Source organism: Corvus moneduloides, chromosome 15 (assembly GCF_009650955.1).
Source record: "Corvus moneduloides isolate bCorMon1 chromosome 15, bCorMon1.pri, whole genome shotgun sequence".
Classification (NCBI taxonomy): domain Eukaryota; kingdom Metazoa; phylum Chordata; class Aves; order Passeriformes; family Corvidae; genus Corvus; species Corvus moneduloides.
Genome location: NC_045490.1, coordinates 19059307 through 19079844, shown reverse-complemented (window position 1 = coordinate 19079844; position 20538 = coordinate 19059307). Strand labels below are relative to the sequence as shown.

The following is a 20538-nucleotide window of genomic DNA, read 5'->3' as shown; positions in this document are numbered from 1 at the left end:
ATACTTTGGGGGTGTATGCTTCAATGTGGACTCGTGATGAGCAAGTACTCAGCTTCCTGTTCTAGCTTTGGGATTTTTACATTCTTGCACTTTCTTGGCTTTTTTGACTGGCTGATAAACTCAATAGAAAGCATTTAATACCTACAGACAAGCTCTGGCCTACAAATCACTTCTGTGCACTCATGTGAGCCAGTAGGACTGTGCCATTTTTGTGAGCACAGAATAACCAAAGGACAGGGACCTTCTGAACAGAAATAAACTTATTTGGTACCATCTGCTGTGGTTTTCTACATTCTAACTGTGACAGGAGTGTGCAAGAGGTTTTCCTCTCATGTCTTCAAGATGGTGCTCAGACAGATGGAATGTCTTTTTTTCTACATACTCAATTTATTCACAAGTAAAATGGAGTTAAAAGTAATGACTGGATCCATTTTCCTCCAAGCTTAACTTTGACCATAAAATACTTGGAACTTTTACATGGAAAGGTACTAGATCAGCAGGCTGTAAACTGTAAGAATCTGCTAGCAGTGTGTGCTATTATGTACTGCTGTGCATGTAATAAACTTCTCTCTTCCTTCTGCCACTGCTGACAGGCTCATCATAGTGATCATCTAATTCACACCTTAGAAGCTGGATGAGAGATTGTCACAGGAGACTTGGTGGGTGTAACAGAGAATCAGGATCCTAATTTTTTCCACTAATCTTACATGACTCTTCGTTTGTAATATCAGCTGGATATTTTACATCTCTGCTTATCACACTTGAAAAATCTTTCCACTGAAAGTGCTTGATGCTTTCCAGGTGAATATAGTTAGTGCTGCACTTTTCTTGTAATCAGTGCACACATGCTTACTTCAGATGTGGAAAGTGACAAAGTAAGATTCTGTCTTAGTGCATAATTCCTAATAGACTGTCAAGATGAAAAAGGCAGGAAAGCAGGTTAGGGCAGAAGAATGTACCTGTTCTTTCAGGTGGGGAGGAGCATGCCTGTAGACAGAGCAGGATGGGAAAGAATTAAGTCTTTCTCTGATTCCTACTACAATGTGAGATAAGAGAACTTCTGAAAACAGGGTAAAAATTCTGTCTTCCAAATAAATTTTTCAGTGTTGTCTTGTATCACAGTGACTGGGTAGAATTGGTTTCTCTCACTGGCACACTGCTGACATTCCTGGTCTTCTTCTGTATCAAGCAAAAGGGTTACTTTTATTCTGGCAGGCAAGTCAGGATTTTTATCAGCTTCAGTTTACATCATCCGAGGTAGAGGACAGCAGCAAGGAGGGTGAGAGGATCTGGTAATTCTGGAACTGACCTCTTGGGAGAGGTAAGGTCTGTTGCTTACACATCATCTGGAATCCATTAGGTAGATCAGAGAGTGGAGGGAGAAGAGATCTAAATGTGGCTAACCTGCTTCACCTGTCAGAGAAGACCAAAGGGGAAATTGTAGCTGAAGGCCTAACACGATAATGAGATAAACCCAAATGGATTTTGTCAGCACAAATGCCAAGCAGGCATTTTAATCAGTAGTGAGTGTTCTTTCCTTCTTTCCTCCCAAAAGACAAACCTAAAATACTGTACTTAGTCCCATGTTGTGATCATGCTCCTTGCTTGGGCTATCATAAATTACAGAGTGAGGCTGAGATGTCCAGCAGGCACAAGGTGCAGCTGGATTGTGAGTTCTGGGGACAGTCCAAGAGCACCAGGCATCAGCACTATCCTTTCCTCCTTTGGATCTTTTGGGAGGGTTTCATTCCTGATGAGTCACCTCTGTGGAAGGAGTTTGGAAATAACTGGGTCTCTGGAAGCACAGTACCTGCAGAGCGTGACAATTAGAGGCTGAGTTAAGGAACGTGGGCTGCTGTGACTGCCAGCCACTGAGCATGACCAGCCCGCCCGAGCAGTTGTCAGCACGGTACTGTGAAATGGAGCCTGAAGGCTCTGGCACGGGTTCCTTTTTGTCCTATTCATCCAGGCTCCTTTTTAAAAGAATTCCAAGGCCCTTTCCTTCATTTTTCACACTTCCCTTTTCCATGCTTTTCAGTCAGTAGGGAGGTACAGAACTGCCCATATGCTGCCAGTGCCCTGGGTGATCATGTTGCCCCTTGTTTCTAGCTAGAGCAGTCAGGACAGATGTTAGTCCATCCAGCATATTATGCAAAAGCAGGCAAATCAACAGTCACTCAAAACTGTTGTAAAAAAAATGCAGAATTCTCACGTTGTTCTTCACATGGCTTTTCTCCTGAAACTGAAAATTGCTGTATTATGGCCCTGATTTTTGTGAGTATATTTGCACAGCTTTCAAACATAGTGTGCACAGAGCTTTTTCTTCTGTTTGATTTAAGGATAGCTGCCCTCATTTCAAGGGTTGTTTGATCAGTATTTTTGTCAGGAAAATGATCTCTGTGCTTATGAAGGGAGACTGCTTATAAGGTCCAGTTATTCATTTGGGATTTATAAGCATAGCTATTATTTGCTCAAGGGCAGAGACAGCTCTTGCACAATGTAAGGTGAACTTATTTGCCCATATATGTATCCTATAGCCTTTAAAATTCCACTTAATACAGGTTATGAGCACTTTTTGTTCTTATCTCATGAGGTAATAAAGCAGCTTGAATAATTTATTTCAGCCTGTTGCAGAGGCCTGTGTGTGAGTAACTGTGACACCCAATGAGGCCTATGCTTGTTTGGTTAATTTTTGATTGAAGCGGAACAATTTTTTCCCCTTTGTCACTAGGTAGGAATGAGGAGTCTTTTTGCTGTGGACTAGTGGAATCCCCTGTTTTATTGGGGTTTAAACACCACTTGTGGAACCACAAATTCCCTGGTATCATGATTTGGATTGGAACTCTTGTAAAGAAAAGAGAATCTTTTTCACTTGATTTCTTTGGTATTTTATTGAGAAAAGACTTCTGAGATGTTGATACAACAATGATTACACAATTCTATATTCACTCAAATTAGGACTATGAAAATATTTATATGAGTTTCAAAATCACAAAAACTGTAAAAGCTTCTCTCCACCATGCTGAAGCACTGCTTTGTGGTGTCTGAGAAGTCAAAAGCACCTACAACCTCTTTGGCTACTACCTCAGTACTCTGTGACTGTGAGCAATACTCTCCAGTTGTGCAGACCAGGCAGCTTCTTTACTTGAACACCCAACAAAGGAGTTAAAAGTAATAGTAATAATTAAATAATAAAAAAGCCTCACACTTCATGTCCCAATTGTATGAACTACTTTTGCCCTAGAGATCAAGAAGGTACATGAGCATGAGGAGCGGATTTTGGTGTTGAGAAGCCATTAATCCATAGTGAGCACAGCCAGGCCCGGGGCGTGGACACTGAGGCTCGCCAGGAATCCATATTCATATTCTAACTAGATAAAAATATTTGTGTTTACAAATACATGGTGATGCCACACAGTGTAAATGTTTGGAGACAGTATCCTGAGAGGCTCTAGAGGGACATTTTAAAGTTCCAGAGCACCTGGGAAGTACACAACTGCACCAGCACAGATTTTATCCTCCTAATTGTAAAATCACAGAATCACAGAATGGTTTGGATTAGAAGAGACCTTAAAGGTCATCTGGTTCCAAACCCCTTGCCCATCCACTAGATCAGGTTGCTCGAAGTGGCTCCACAAAATTATGAGACTTCTTTTCTCAGGCAGGAACTGGTAGTGTTTGTGTGTCCCCAGGGAAACTGTATCAGCACAAACAAGGGTGAGCCCTGAGTGCTGCTGCTGTGTTGGTGGACGGAGCTGCTGTTCCTGTGTCAGTAATGGTGTGTGGCCCCATGGCAGGGGTGGTACCACCATTCACAAGGGAACGCATGCTACTGAAAATTCCTACCAGGGGAATTGGTGACCTGATAGGAGAGTCACTCTATTTACAGTTCCATCATCTCAGATCTTCTTGAAAGGTTAGGGGAACTTCTGTGACCCCATGATTCCCACAGAGCCCACCGTGGTGGACATAACCTCGCTGGGCCACTCCCTGGACTCTGTTTACTAACTAATCTTAAGTCCATATTGACAGAATGTCAATTTTATTTTTGTACCTCAAAACCATCTAGCTTCTGGCTTGTTATTTAATCTGAGTTTGCTGTACTGTGAAGTGGAAAAAAACTTTTTGCTTTAATCTGTGGTTTTCCATTAAATACCTGACCCACTTTTGTCCTAACTGGAATGCTTCTGTGCTTAAAATTGCTTCCTAGTTCAGTTGTCTTGGATTCAAAGGATTTTACCACTTGTCAAAATTGTCCCTTTTTTTGGCTTTTGTCCTGACCTCTGAATTGTTACTTAAAGAACTTCTTCTATTGTGTCATTTGAAAAATGGTAGAAAAATATGAATTCAATAAACATCCCAACAATGTTGAGATGACCTAATTCCGACATGCTCTGAAAGGTGGGTTTTTTCTCTAGTTCATTCTTGTGAAAATTCTACTGTACAATATGCATATTTTAGGAGGGGAAAAAGAAGAGGTACTCCATAAAAATGTGACACATCTTAATTTTCATTTATCATATAGTTCAAAATATTGTGCTTTCTATAGCACATTTTAAAATTCTTTGAGCACACAATGTCTCACAGACAGTCACTAATTTGTAATGCCTTGGTTAATATACACTGAATTAATGTATTTCATTGAAAATATAGGGAAATAATGTTCTTGTACATCAGTGGTGACATACTGTAGTTCTGCTAGAAGTCACAGTGTTATACACCATAGGAGAATCTCAGTTTTCTTTTGAGGTGGAGGATCATTGCCTTGTATGAACCAAAACGCAAAGGATGAAGAGGTAGCCCAGAAAAGAACACGAGAGGAGGGCCTTGAGGATCCCACTTCAGGAGGTATCTTCCTGCATCAGAAAAAAAAGCAGAAAGGGAGCCTACAGTAGTGAAATAGTCTGAATAAAAAGCATTTCTATAGCATCTCAACAGGTTAAATAAAGCCTTGGGAATCGTCAAGGTTCAGTGGACCAAAGAGAAGTTACGGACCAGAGGGCTCTTCTGCATTCCTGTTTTTCCATGGCCAGTCCTCAAAGGTCTCCCTGTGTGGGACCATTGGTCATGCACAGTGGTCATGCTGATACCTGCAGCAGCAGCTGAGGCTTTCTTTTGGCAGAGGGGAATACATTGCAACTCAAGGGGCATCTGGTCTAGGACAGCATGTGAGCTGCTCTACCTGTCTAATATTACTTGAGAACATACTAGGATATAAAAGCAAATCATTATACAGTACTGGAATGGAGGAGACCCAAATCTCTCACCCATGTGAACAATTAGCGGCTTCCTTTACCACAGCCTAAGATGGTTTTCACCTTTGTAAGTAAAAATAGCTCCAGTAATTGCTTTCTCTGGGTTTTTCTCCAAAGAATATGAATGTTTTACTTGCTTCCAGTTGACCTAAGTTTGTTTCTTAGCAGGACTGTGTGCTAGCTTTTTTCTCCTTGTCAGGAGGAGCACTGGCTATTCCTGGTGATCTGCTCACCATCCTGTGTCCCTTACCTACTGTCCAAAACTTGTTTTCCTCAATTTTTCTGTTGTTTATAAAACATGAGGATCCTATGTTGAGGCTCCCTGCAGACCAAGAGGGTTTGAAGAACAGTGAGGTTCTTCAAATTTCTAACACTTGCTTGTCCCTGCAAAGATGTTTGGGAAAAACCTGTGGTCAGTCCTGCTCAGAACAAGCCAACCAAGCCCTGCCACATGCATCCTGTATGGACACACTGGGAATCAGCCAGCTGTACTGGAGCATTTATGCTCCTTTTCACCTCTTAAAGGTTTCAGTAGCACTCCCTGTAGCTGTTTGCACTTTTGCTTCTTGATTTTAAAAGCAGCTTTTTGAGCTCAGCTGCTTAGAACTCCCAGCTGGGCTTCTTAAATACAAAAGGAAAAGGTTGAAAGGAGCTACCATTGATCCTGAGCAGAAAAGACAATTCCTGACACAACATTCACATATTGTTGAGAAGAAAGAAAAATGTGATGAGACTTATAGGAGAAACTTGCATACTACCAGTGCAAACATCAGAGACAAACTAAAATGTGTGGCCTGTTAATCATGTCCTGAAGCCCTGTCTTTTAAGTTATGATTACTCCTGGCCTCTCTCCTGCCTTCATCCCTGCATCTTGATTCTCCCACATCTATTCAGTGGGCAAAGAAACTGGTTCCAAAGTAAATACCTGAGCAGTGAGCTAACAGAGCTGGCAGAAGCACAGAGCCTGCTTACTGAGCCATGGGATGGCATCCCCCATGCCAGTAGGGATAGTCTTCCACTTGTCTGTAGATGTCTGGTCATACTTGCAAAGGAAGTTGTTGGACTGGATTTCAGTTTTACAGGCAGAGATGGTGGGACTAGTCTTCAGATGTCCTACAGCTCTCCTCTTCACAGAGTTGGTTTTCTGCAGTCCTAGATCAGCTTCCTGAGTCCAAGTTCCATGGGACATTGGTGCTGACCCTGCAGAAAGTTTTGAAGATCTGTCCTGCACTGTATCTTCAGGTTTCTCATTTTGTTTTCAATGGGGAGGCCAGTTCTGCCTATGAATGGGCTTCAGAGCAATATCTGTGAGAAAAGCTTTTCTTCCTTGTCTCTGCTTGGATATTTGCCCAGTGATAATAATAACCTGAATTGCTGTGCATCTGGTCAAATAGCAGGTTAACAGGACCACACTGAGTGCCCACAGCTGCTGCTGTATGGGAAGAGCTTTTTTTTTTTTGCTTAATGGAATGTTCAGGCTATAGTAATTTGTACATTAGTACCCTTGTGAAAACAGTTCTGAATTGCTTGAAAACTGGCATTGCAAGCGTCAGAAAACCTCCAGGACAGGCTGCTGTAGGCTTCAGCAAAAACTTTAACAGTCCTTGGCTAAAAAAGCGGCATTTACTCTAGGTCATAAAAGTAAACACAAATGCAGCAAATCCAATTACTGTGGAATATCAAACATCTGAATGCAAGATGAAGGAAGTTGTACATGAATGCCTGACAAGAAAACTATTGAACATATTAAATTATACGCCTCTCCCAGAATAGCTAGAGTTTTAAAAAGAATATAGCACAGCAGTACTCAATCAAGAACAAAACTACAAGCCTGGTGCACATCAGACTTAGGACAACTTACTCGCAAGGACTACTTTGAAAGTGAGAAAATAGCTTTGAACTCCACGGCGCGCCATTGTGCAAATACACAAATTACATGCAAATTACAAAGCAACCTCTCAGTAAAAGTGAAGCAATATGACAGCACCCTCCTCTATAAACCAGGACAAAGGCAGTGGAAATAGAAAATTCCAGTGGGAGGAATAGCTGAGCACAGGGCCAGGACCCCAGCTGGCTCTGCTGGCTGGCTCCAGATTCACCTATAGGAACAGTGCTGATGTCAAGCCGAGTCCTTTCTAGTCACAAGCTACCAGGTACCCCATAAAGCATTTTTTATCCAGAATATATACAGGACTCTGTAGCAAACTTAGTGAAGTACCAAAAGCCAGGAAAGTAGGAAAAAGGTACACCTGCATTGAGTTCTAGGCCTGTGCAGTAGCAGGGTAGTTGTTAGTAAATTGTGCTCTCAGGAAGCAGGACACAGCCCATGCTGCAGGAGGAGTAAGTTACCTCCAGGTGTGACCCAGGAGTGTCCCAGGATGCACCAGCAGGAACACAGAGATAATTCAGTTCATTCACGAGTGTAGGTTTGTGCTAAAATACTGTGTGTGAAACTAGACCCAGACAGGTGGAAATAGTTCAAAACACCACCACCACCACCACCACCTGCCATCCCCCACTTTTAAAAATTTTTATTATTTCCTGTGGTATAAAGTGAGTACTAATATTACTAATAAGTAATAGTGAGTACTAATACACAGTACTACATCCTGGCAGAATGTAGCCAGGATGGCCATGGCGACTGGAGAAAATACCCTTTTTAGGCAGTTTCCATATCAAATACAGAATATCTGTTTGCTGTCAGTGATTTCCCCAGGCTCTGTGTGACACTGAGCTGGCAGGCTGCAGGGTGAGCTTACAGCAGCAGAGGCACAGCCATAGCACAGACTCCTCTGGACCCAATTTGATCCATATGTCAATCCCTCACTGGATTCTGGAACTGTTTTTCTTCCAACACAGAGGCTCCACAATCCCTCTAGGCAATTTATTTCAGTGCTTTGTTACCTTCAGTGAAAGCTTTTTCCTCATACCAGATTGATTCCTGCTAAACTTGAAGCCTGTTGCTCCTCAGATCCACCAAGGACATGTAGAACAGATTTACCTCTTCTTCTATCCTGGTCTTTACTGTACTTTTCATTTGCTTTTGGCCTCTTCTTTCTTGAGCAACTTCAATTTGTTTAGATCTTGTTTATTAGACTATTGATCAATCTCACTGGTCTGGATGTTCTTTAATAGGCTATTATCATTTTGGCTGTACAGGACCCAGAACTGGATTATACTCAACTGAGGCCTTGATAGCGTGGAGAAGAGTAGAAGGGCTATTTCATTTGTCTTGTAAGTGATGTATTTGTAGAAAGAATTTGCCTGTTATTTGTAACATATGAGTTTTAATTCCTTATAGCTCCTGAAATTTTTAATGCAGCTGTAATTCCAGGAAAATTCTTTCTTGCCCTACATTTTTGCAGTGATTATCCTAACGTAGGGGTAGATGTCTAGCTTTGTTCCTCTTGAATAGAAACCTCGTTTTGTTTGTTTCAGACTCCAACTTTTAAGATTTTTTTTAATTTACATTTTCCCTCCTTTCCCAACTTGGAATTACTTGCAAATATAGTAAGAAAATGAATTCATTTGCCATTCATAATGACTGATAGCAGATGTAAGGTAGCCCCCGATAGGACTCAGGTTTGTTGTATCTCCTAGAGCATGAATCTTTGACACTACTCTGAGTAGTTTTTCAACTAGTTCTGTATCCACCCAAAGACTTTCATTGAGACAGTGTTTTCTTAGCTTATATACAAGAAAGTGAGATGAAATACTGTAAAAAGCTTTAGAGGAGTAAAGATGTGACACAAAATCTATTGTCGTACTATTGAAGGAAACGAGATTGGTTTGACACCAATTACTCTGAACAGATCCAATCAGGAAACCACTCATTTTCTTGTGATTCTCTGTCTGCTTACCCATTGTTTGGGTTTATTTGTTTCTAAGAACTGCAGCTAAACTGATAGATAGAGACCTAATTCCCCGTTTTCTCATTTTCTGCCCCTTGCAAAGACAGGAAGTGTATTTATCTTGTTTCAGTCATCCTGTTCTGAAGAACACTGGGTTGCCAATAACTGCTGACACCCCTGAGGTTTCATTAGCCATGGATGTGTATCAGGCCCAACCAATTTCAAACCCTCTGACTTATCTAAATGTCCTCTAACCTCTCCCTTACCTATTAAAAAATCCAGTTCCATGTCATTGATTTTATCAGTTTCCATACTTTTAGTTAGAATCCAGTTTGGATGATCCCTTTTCTAGTTGTTTTTTTCCACATCATCTAAGAAAATATTTACTTAATTCAACAATCTTGTCATCAATGCCATGTTTTTTCCAGGCATATCTGTATGCTACCACTTCCTAGAGGTGGCTGTTTTTGTTGCTCAAGGTCATTCTTTCACATGTTCACGCACACACAAAAAGCTGCGTTCCCCTTATCCTCCTGTTTTGGCAGTCTGGATTACTAACTCTTTACTTTTTTTCCCAGCTAGCACCTTATCCTAGAGTATGGGTTTCAGATATTCATTTTTTAGGTAGTCTGTTGATTGCAGAAACCAAATACTTCCAGCAATCAAATAATTCCCCTCTTTACAGCTCTCATGCTAGCAGGCCAGATGACCTTCTTCAGAGCACTTGGAAAAGTCACATGCAAACTGCAGGCCACTGCACCCTGGCTGCAAGCCTGTTGTGTGCCCACTACTCTTCTGAGAGGTACAGATGCAGTCAGGCATCTCATGCTTTTCTTCTTCATGCCTGATGACTCTTACAGTGACAGCTGCAGAGGCAAGAGCAGGAAACCTCAGTGGAAGAGAAATGGTAGGGTTAAAAAAAATCCCCCCCCCCCCCCCCCCCAATAGCTGTGAATTATTATTCTGTCTGGGAGGTATTTTCCAGACCCTGCACCATGTATTGTTTATTAAGAATGTAAAGCAGGTTTGATTCCAGCAATGTATTTTAGCAACCATAATGGTTATCTTCACTTTGTTTGTTTATCTGTGCAGAGTGGTGGGGTTTTTTTTACTCAAGCCAAAGTGTTTAGATTTACCCATAACTCAGAAGCTTTGCATTTCAGCTATGTCACGGTTTAACCCCAGCCAGCAACAAAGCCCTATACAGCCTCTCTCTCACTCCTCCACCAGCAGAATCAGGGAGAGAATCAGAAGGGTAAAAGCTAGAAAACTGCTGTGTTGAAATAAAGACAGTTTAAAAGGGAGACCAAAAGTTATGCATACAAGCAAAGCAAAACTGTTGTCACTCTTCTTTGCTGGTCTTAAATACACCAGGCTTTCCTTACTTCAAAGATAGTATAAAGGCTTTTGTATGTTGGTGTTCATCATAAACATCACAGGAAATAATTTTAAACTCATGATACAATGCTGGAAGTTTCAGTTATTCCAAATTAACTCCCAAATTTCCTAATCAATAGTTTGCCACTGATTTCTTCAAAAGAAAGGTACATTTCAAAACATGCCTTAGCATACAACCAAAGGAGTTGTGCCTGAAAAGTGGGGGGACATTCATTGGATGGGAATAATTTCTAAGTGATCAATCTGTGATTCCATGTGAACAGAATCCCCAAACCTTTAGCTTGAGAAGGGATGTGAGGACTGAGAGCTGTTGAGAGGATGGGATCTGGTTTGTAGGGAATAAGCCTAATACTGACTTATAAACTAAATACACATGAGATCAGGATGGCATTCCATAGCAAGCTATCAGGCTTTCTCTCATTTTCAAATTCTAAATGAAAATGTTTGCTCTTCTAGTAATGTTAACTTACAAAAAATTGTGCCACTCAAGATTTTTGCTTTTTAAAAAATAAGGTACAGACAATGTCATTTCAGTTATTCTTTATTCCAGAGACAAGTCATAGCATAGACCTGTATTTACAGGGACCCACTCAGCTAAAACATATATTTTACTGTTTTTTCAGTGAAAGCCTGGCTTTCACCCAGATACATTCAGCTTAAATGTTCCTAGATAACGGGACTAAAGCATCTGTTGGTGTTAATGATGATTTGCCGCAAGCTCTGGTGCCTGTCATCCCTTCTAATAATAAGTGAATTACTTATTAGTCCAAGAATTAATTAAAACAAAGAGGTGGTTCTTACAATAAAATTGATTCCAGCTACTCATCTTGCCAAGATCTGTAATACATGCAGTATTGTGACAAAATCAGGTCTTAAGTGAGGGAAAAAAAGTCTAAAAACTTGGATTTTAGACTTGATATTTGTTTAGTCATTTAAAATTTGTGTAGCATAAACATAAAAATTGGGATTATGAAAGCAGACAAGGGAATTCATCCATGTCAGTTCTATGTATTTTAATGAGAGGGTAACTAGTCCCTAACTCATGATGTCTTGGCAGGGTTCAGTATCTGTGTACAGAGTACTCCAAGGATTTTGTCGTGCTTGCTATAAGCACCATGAATTAATTGGAAGGTTGCTGTATTTAATGCAAAACTTGAGCCATTTGCCTGAATTCTTTCTTTTAGGTTTGTATGGTTTGGTTTTCTTTGGTGAAGATACTATGAAAATTGCAATGCTGCCTGTAAGACCAGTGGGGAATATATCAGTCACACACCTCTGTTATCACTGCCTTTTAGCTGGGGACGGGGAGGCTCATCCTGAGATTTGAAAGAGAAATGGCCATGCTCCAGCACCCAGCCTGGGAACTGTACAGCACTGCAACTCCCCTTGTGTTCTACTTTCCACACCCAGGGAGTCTGGTAACAATTTCAGGGTTTGACCCAGAGACACTCCTTGAACATTTCAGAAGCAGAAAAACCTATAATTTGTTAATTAATGTACTTTTTTTTAGATACAAATATCTAATAAATAATTTTCATAAATTACTGTTGCCCACTAGCCAAAGAAATAAGCCGTTTTAGGCAACCTGTTGTAACTATTTGTAGCACAGAAAACACACAGATGCCTCCTTTTGGATCCAAGTTTTCTAACAGCCTGATTTGTAAATAAGATTTGTGTATTCACACAGTCCTAGTATTTTGGCTCGCAGGAAATGCAGTCATCAAGCTGCGAATAGTTTCCCACACTTTCATGCTTCATTTCCAGGGAAAGACTCGTGTGAATGACTTGAGGGGAAGGAGCTGCTGAGACATATAAATACCTCTGTTACAACACTGCTGCTTAGAAGCGATCCTGTGTCTCGGTGCAGTTCTGCTGTGAGCGCTGGTGGTGTCTGCAGGAAACAAATCTAAACAGGATACGCACAAAGCTGTGCAGGTAGTAACAGAGCCTCCTGTGTGGAGTGAAGGTTACACGTGAGCAGAGGTATGGTAAGTGTGTGTGCTCCCCTAATGTCATTAAAAGTAACTAAGGCTAATCTGGCTTCCCACCTGAGGGCTTTGCAAGCGCCGTACAGGGATGTCTGTATCTGAAAGTGTGTGATTCACACACAGCTGGAGAGGTGCTGCTCTTTAATGAGAGCAGCTTTGGTTGGCTGTGGACTTACTGCTGTAATAATACATTGATATGTCATTATCTGCTGTCATAATAGGGTGTCTTCTCCCCTGCACTGTGTGTAGGTTTCATGTGTTTCAGGGATGAATTGTGATCACAAGGGAAGCATTGTGCTGGGGTTTAAAGTGTGGAATTGGTGTTGGATCTTTCCGGTTAAAGTATTTATGCAGCAGAATGGTCAAACTCCTTTATAAATTTGACACCTTTAAATAACTAGTTTTAGCCAAAAATAAATTACTGAAAGTGACATATACACAACACATTTCATTTGAGCTCCTTTTAGAAGTTAAGGTAGTTCACAGAACAGTAAGAGTTGAGTCTTGGCAGGTGCTGAGGAAACCATGAACTAAATTTGGGGAGCCTGAGAAGAAACTTCCAGCCCAAGAGGCTGGAGCACTAGTCTGGTTTGGGGGTAAAATTCCTTCCTTTTGAAGTGAGACTTGAGTGTGTGCTCCCCTTTCCCAGGAGAATGTATCTCCTCCCAAGAGATACTCTGGTCCAGGTCTCTTTCAGTATCATTAGTTAGGTTCAACATGTAATAGAGACAATTTTAATATTCACGAAGCCAAAGAGCAAAAGGTATCTTTGGCAAGAGACTCCAAGGATAACTTGGCTTTAGAAACCTGAGGCACAGGAAAGCAGTTTAAACTTGGGTTTGTGTGTTGATGAAAGACAGGATTCCTGGTCCCCAAACTTTGAAGAGGAACTCCAGGAAAGGCTTCATGGCAGTAAACACCTGTTGGAGGTAAGTCCCTGTGTTACAGGATCTTTCCACAGGGCGTTCCCACCACCCTCCTGCTGCCTACACAGAGTGCAGCTGCTCCAAAGCCTCCGGAGGGCCCCGTGCTGTGGAAAGCCTGGCCCGTGGTTAGGGTGGGAGTTCCTTTAAGTACCTGCTTACTAAATATAAGCCGTGTTTAATCCTGCTCCTTGCCATCACTAAAGTGATATCTAAAAATGCTTTGCATTGGGATTTTCCTGCCATTTGAGCTGTTTTACATGAAAGCCTGTGATTACAGAACGATAATGTTTTGACACAGTGATAAAAGCCAGGAAATTCACCATCAGTGGTGGTGTTTCTCTTTCTCTTGCCTTCACTGCTTGACAGTTCTTGTGTAGGCAGTAATTGAGTAGAAATGACAATAGCAGTTACAACCTTCTGCTTTGGTACACATTTTAGCATTCCTTCAAGGAAAAATGTCCATTAAGAGTAAATATTTGTATGTGAGTGATATGTGTTACAGAATCGCACAGCTTGGAGAATCTGCTGTAAATATCAACATCAATATAGGTGAGATTAGGGTTTTTAATTTCTCTTGCAGGTTTTTGCCATAAAAGAAGTATAATGAATTCCTTCTCTCTTCTTCCCTAGTTTCATGCTTTTCCTGTTACAATAATTGCTCAGAAAACTGAAGTTTAGATAATGTTCTTTACACAATTACTATCAATTGATTAAATAGGCCATTTTGGCATTGAATTTTTCCCGAAAAAAAGCCATTGAGTTTTTGTCTATGGTTCATTACTGTTTGCAATTAGCTGGGTGGGAAAAGACATAGAAAATGCTGATTTATGTTTCATGAATGACAGCTCCCTATTTCTGGTTGCTCCATATTTGTGGTTTAAATCCTGGTTTATTAATTAATAAGTAGAATTTCTCTCTTTGATCATTGATACAGTCACAGAATACTGAATATTTAAAGGTAGTTTTCAGTTAATGTCTAGCACATGTGCCGTATCACAAGTCAAAGCATCACCTTAAAAGATCTATGCTCAGTGAATAAGTACAAAAGATGCTCACTGTCCTGTTTGGAGTGAATGTACTGTTGGTGAAAGTGACAGGTTTAATACTGATTTGGACTGATCAACTGTCAGAACAGACTATGAAATGTCTCCTAAAATAGCTGCTGACGAAATGCAAACAAAATTATTTTTAAAAGTTACCCGTCTTAATAGCCAGACATGAAAAGGAGTATCCTGGTTTTCTGAAGTCCTGGACTTTTCCGAAATTGTCTGGATTTTGGTACCTCTTAAAGTCAAGTTATTTCATTAAAACAATTAGTTTTGACTTACTGCCTAATTAGGGGAAAAACAATACCGCTCAAAACCAACAAACAAAACCGAAAAATCAACTTTCAACACCAGACAGCGCCAGCTCCTTTTAGGTTTTTGGTGGTTTCTGAGGATCTGCTTAATGTGACAACTGTTTGGTTTCCCAAACTGTCAGCATTTTGTCCCAGTTCATGCATAGCAGGTGAATTCAAAGAGAAAACTGTTTGGGATAAGGGACAACAGTTCCTCCCTCCATGTAGTGTTTTTCTGTTCTGTGTGTGCTAAGGGAAGCCTTGCATTCAGAGGCAGTGCCTTTCCCAGGATTGGGGCACCAGCCCAGCCCGGGCCCGAGTGGGGGCAGCGCTGCTGGAGGGAGCAGGAGGGTCGGGGCAGGGCAGAGCAGGGCAGGGCAGGGCAGAGGTGTCGGCACCACTTGCAGGAGCCGGGCAGGGCCGGCAGTGTCCCCGGGGCCGGGACAGCGCTGGAGCCGCACCTGCACCGAGCGCTCCCTCACCTCCAGCTTCAGCTGCCGCCGGCAGAGCCGTGCGGAGGTGGGAGCCTGTCAGTTCCCGTAACTCAGCCCGCCTGTTCGGAGTTTAGTTGCAGCTGGTTCCATTAAGCCTGGTAGATACATTCCAGGGTAATGAACACCTGAGTTTGCAGCATGTCTCGATGTGTGTTCTGGGGGTATATCTATCTCTTTGCTGAATGCTAGCAAATACTTGCTAAATATTTGCTAAACATTTGCTTTTATACTGTTAGTCTTACTTTTGGGGTCCATTCACTATGCAGCGTTTCTGCTTGGGAAAAGTGTGTTTGTGTGAAACATGGCCCTTTTGAGGAGCAGCCCTTGCTGCTGGGTGAGCACCTGAGCTGAGTGCTGGTGCACGGAGGGCTGGATACCAGGTCAGAATCCTTGAATAGTGCGGAGGAATACTTATATGCAGTACACCTGTCTCAGGTATGTTTGTCTTGTTTATTCTCAAGTAAAACTCTTTATTTAATAGTCTATTTCTACAGATACCTTCAGGCTAAAAATTTTAATGTGTGACTTTCGAAACCTTTTTGTTTTTTGAATGATATTGAGTGCTTCTGAAACAGTTTTTTGTAAATTGCTTTTTCTTTATTGCTTATTTAGTTGTAAATAGACTTTCTAATTGTTTTAGTGTAGCAAAGTCTTGAGTTCCTTGCCAAGGAGTTTGTGTAGCTGCACAGGTGGATCAGGCTTGTAGAGAGCAGGAGTGCTCTGGAGCTGAGCTAAATGCATTGCTTAGTTTTGACTTCAGGCAAAATCCTGGTGGACAGTAGAATAAATATTAGCAGCCTGCCGAGTGCAGTATGGGAGGTCAGCTTGTTCTGTTCCCAAAGAATATAGCAGGAGATAAAGGCAGGGGAGCAAAGCAGTATGAACTGAGTCATAAACTTAGTTGTGTGGTTGTCTCTTGTGAAAGTAAACAGTAACTTGTTTAGGGAAAAGTTGTACAGTAAAAATATTTTCTTTAATATTTTCTTAATCGTTAGAATTCTTAGCTTTTGTAAAATTAGGTACATATTACGTACGACTGAGGATTTGGAGTAGAATAGAACAAGTTCCTATCCTTGCTCTATTTCTGTCTCCTCAAAATCCTTCATGATCCCTCTTCTCTAGATTCTCCAAACCTTGTCTTTATTACATCTCCTATCAGGTTAAACCACAGCTGCCATGTTACTGCAGTTGAAAGACAGAAAAGAGAGCCTTCATTAACAATGTTCAAACTGAACTGATTCATTTAGATTAAAATAACAGTGAAGATGAAATTACTTGGATTTTTACTTCATTTTCCAGCTTAAATGGCTGCTGCTTGGGAATCAGGGAAATCCCTCTGGCAATGTGCTGAAACAGTTAAAAGCAAATTTGTATGCATTTTGTTCAGCCTAACAGTCTGGAGGTTTAGAAGATAAGAAGTACTTCTCAGCATGAATGAACTGTGAAATGTATTAGAGAATGATGCTTTTGATGAGAAGTTATATTAAAAAATCCACCCAAACTTCCATTTTAAAATATATCACAATGTTTATTCCTGCAGAGAAGTCTTATTTTTTGAATTTCAGACTGTTGTATCGAACACACTTTTTAAAGATATTTTAATGGCAGTTTACATCTGAGCTCTCCCCTCCAACTGTGTAGGGGAAAATAATCTATTCTTGAGTTTTCCTTGCTGAAGATATAATAACCCTTGAATATTCTAGGCCAAATGCCTTCCCAGAGTGATGCAAGGTTTTGGCTCTTAGAGGTTGGTCTGAGCTGAGGAAAGCTTTCCTGCAGATGGCATTGCAAACACTGCAGCGGAGTGTCACCAAGAAAACTTATTTCTTGGTTCCTTGGAGGGTGATAAGTGCTCCTTATTGTCCAGAGATGAATATAACACCATTTTTCTAGCCAAGGTGCATGTGACACAGACACTGTAGGTACCTGGACTACTGCCTATGTGTGTTTGCATGAATCTAAAAAGCATTTGTTCTAGGAAGTGTGTGAAGTAAGTTATATCAGGAAATTAATTGAAATTCTGGTAAATTATATGCAAACATAACCAAAAATGGTTCTCTTGAGGCACTGAGAGAGACTGATAAAATTCAACTGACCATCATGAACGAAGGTCACAAAATGTAAGTTGTCAAGTCTAATACCTTTTACAAGCTTAGTGCCATTTAAGTATAATAGAAAATGAAATAATTCGGCTTTCACAAACATACAGTAGAACTCCTCTGAGTGTACTGTGGTCCAGACGTGTTGTCAGGAATCCTTTAAAAAATATAAACCATAACGAAAAGGAAAGTAACGAAAAGAAATAAACCTCAAGACAAGTGATGCAAATGGAAACATTATTCACCCTGACCAGGGTTATTAAACTTTTTATCTCACTTAATGAGTTTTCTCACTTTTATGCTTCCAATTCTGTCCCCCATCCCACTGAGGGGGAGCAAGGGAGCAGCCTCATGGGGCTGAGCTGCTGGCTGCAATTAAGCCATGACAGCAGGTGACAGCCAGCTTGATCAATTCAAAACTTAGCATTTTCACTTTTGTCATGTGGAGTGCCTCTCAGAGCACACTTAGGATGCTGGGAAAGCAGCACCTATAATTTTCTAGTGTGGCTTGTAGCTGAGCTGGGAAATGCACTGCATGCATCAATGCTCATTACATATTGCCCAGGATGAGAGCAGAAAACCCATGCTTGTGGTCTTCACCTGGCAGAAATGCTTCACTCTGGAGCATGAATTTCATTGATCACTCTTTATACACTGCCTTTCCTGAGGGCTGTGATGAACGTGTGTGCACTGAGCCTGGCTCACGGTTGCTGGGTGCTAGTTGGGTGGTCCATGGGAACTGCTGGTTTCTGTTCCTACAGCAATTAGCCAAAAGACCCTGTGATGTAGCAATGTAGTATCAGAAAAGCTGTGAAGGAAAACACAGTTTTCAGTGAAGGAAGAGGGGAAGGAAAATGACCAAATCCCATCAATGTTCTGTGCAGTGCAGGGAGGGATTGATTTCAGTGACCTGACAGCTGTCTTAAAATCTGTCCTATATTTGCTTTAGTAAACATGGTTTTTTTTAAAGAAATGGCTTCATCTGAATGAAAGTAGCAAAACCTCTTCTACATATAATGTACCAGATTGCTTAGTGACAGCAGGTATAGACATCTCACAGGGGAAACGTAAGAGCAGGGATAGTGCAGGTAGCAGCTCTGGCTGGAGACACAGCACAGATGTGCTCTTTGTGCCTGCTCTGAGGATAAATAAAAGACTTTTAATCCGTAGAGCTTTTACTTTTTTTTCCTTAGCAGTTCCCTCAAAAGACGCAAGTTTCTTTAATGTATGTTTTATACAAACTTGATTTAGAAGGCAAATCAAAGGTTACTCTGCTGTAGCAATGGATGGAAACATTCCAAAATCCCAATTCATCTGTTGTCAGAAGTAGCAAACAACCTAATTTCTCATTTCAGTGCCATCAAATAATTCAGCATTCAAATTAATCATAGACCTCAGGGAAATAAATAATACAATTATGCATGAAATAAATCATGGTTTCTGTTCAAATGACCCTCCTCATTTCTAGTATATTCTGATTCAGCAAATCTTCAACATGAAATTAGCCTGCCCAGGAAGGTTGCTCACAGCAATGCATTGATGGCAAAAGTGTAGTACCTGTGTCCTCAGAGATGAACCAATGTTCTTGCTTGGTTTTTCCTTTATAACATAGATAACAAAGAACTGCAGAAGGATCATGTAGCTAGTAAAGAACTGAAGCATCTAAAAATAAAAAAGCATCTAAGTTCAGGTCTGCAGGTCCAAGATGTGCAACTGACAGCTGAGATTCTACGGAGAGAAATAGAACGTTCCTGTTCCATCAGTTTGAAGCTGGAGCTATGGAATTCTACCCATAAAAATTCAAGTGTAGAACAGCTTGATGAGGTAAAGGGTCAGAAAAGAGATCACTCGAACTGTTGCTCCAGCATTTCATTATAGCTGCTGTGACCATATAACCAGTACTTAGTAGATAAAAGCTTTTAATTATACTCATGTCTCCACACCTGCTGGCTATTACAGCATCTTGTCTCATTTGGGGTTTTGTGCCTTTCTTGTGGCAAACTGAAGTCCATTCTCATTTAGTGAAGGTTTTAGCAATAGTTCTGTACAGTATGAAGATCAGTCCAAGAGTAATGAAGTGTTTTGCATAAATAAATGGTTGTCAGAATTGATGTTTGTTTGAGCTGCTTGGGGACAAAAGTGATTTGTCCCGTGTTGCTTGTGAGGTGAGTGGGCAAACTGGGAGCAAAACCTGTATCTGATATCTGGATCAGTCTTTCTTTTCTCATTTTGTCTCTCATTTATTTTTCCCTCAGCAAAATCCAAACTAAACCTTTTCAATCCGATCCTATTAAGAAATCCAATTAGTGCTACAGCTGGCAGGGCACTATTATTGCGTTGACTTTTAATCATGCTACTGTGAGAGTGTTTTTCCCGAGCCCTGAGTGTTACAGAATAATTAACTTGAACATGCTGAGGCAGAAAACTTTTCTTAAAAAATAAAAACTCTTCAAAGTATTTTGTATTTACTAGCTGCTTATGAGATGTGGTAAGAAAAAGAGATAAGCGAGCTATCCAGACTGGACAGGTGAGCTTAACGTTGACTTATTTGCAGCAGTCCTCCATGAATGGAACAGAGTGTCTTGTGTAAGAAAGTGCAAGTTGACTAATAAAATCAGCTGAAGGACTCCAAAATTGAGCCTCCTTTATAAAAGGACTGACCACAGCTTTCGGGGATCTCTGAAGGCTTGTGCAATTGCTTCTTATGGCTGTATCTTAGTTATGAAATGCTTTCTTTTTAATTAAACCATAATTTGTCTAGTAAATACCACTTTTACTTAGGTTTTAATTAGGGAAAAAACCTAATATTGTGCATTGCTGCACATTCAGAGTATACCAAGTGAATAATAAAGAACTGTACAAACACAGCGTCAAACCTTGTGAGTGTTCCTTCATTAGCCCTTCCCCAGACCTCATTCCTACACTTGGGTTTTGCCCATGCTGTCGTTGTCATGGCTATAATATCTATTAACACTGCTGCGATGAAATAAGTAAGCAAAATTTTCATCTCAAGTCCTCTGTAAAATAGGAGTTGGGAGGAGTAGAATTGATTGGGGAGGCGGGGGGATAGGGGGAAAGGTCTGGAAAAGTCCTTCCTTTAAGAGTGAACCTGTCTTGCAGAGCACAGCAGAGCCTGAGGAATGCAAGGGCTGTTCTGTCCGTGCTGCCTCTGCTGCCGCTGTGACTGA

The 20538-nt window shown here is 40.9% G+C and overlaps 1 protein-coding gene across 8 annotated transcripts in view; it reads left to right on the top strand.

The window, feature by feature from the left end:
- Nucleotides 1–20538, top strand: part of KCNIP1 (potassium voltage-gated channel interacting protein 1) — a 288192-nt gene that overhangs the window by 196562 nt on the left and 71092 nt on the right. Inside the window, exon 1 of one of the 8 annotated variants that reach the window (XM_032124775.1) lies at nucleotides 12269–12492. The exons of the other annotated variants lie outside the window; for them this stretch is intronic. The gene's annotated coding sequence lies outside the window, so the exon portion shown is untranslated. Of the gene's footprint in view, nucleotides 1–12268; nucleotides 12493–20538 lie in introns of those variants that run through there. 8 annotated transcript variants of the gene reach the window in all.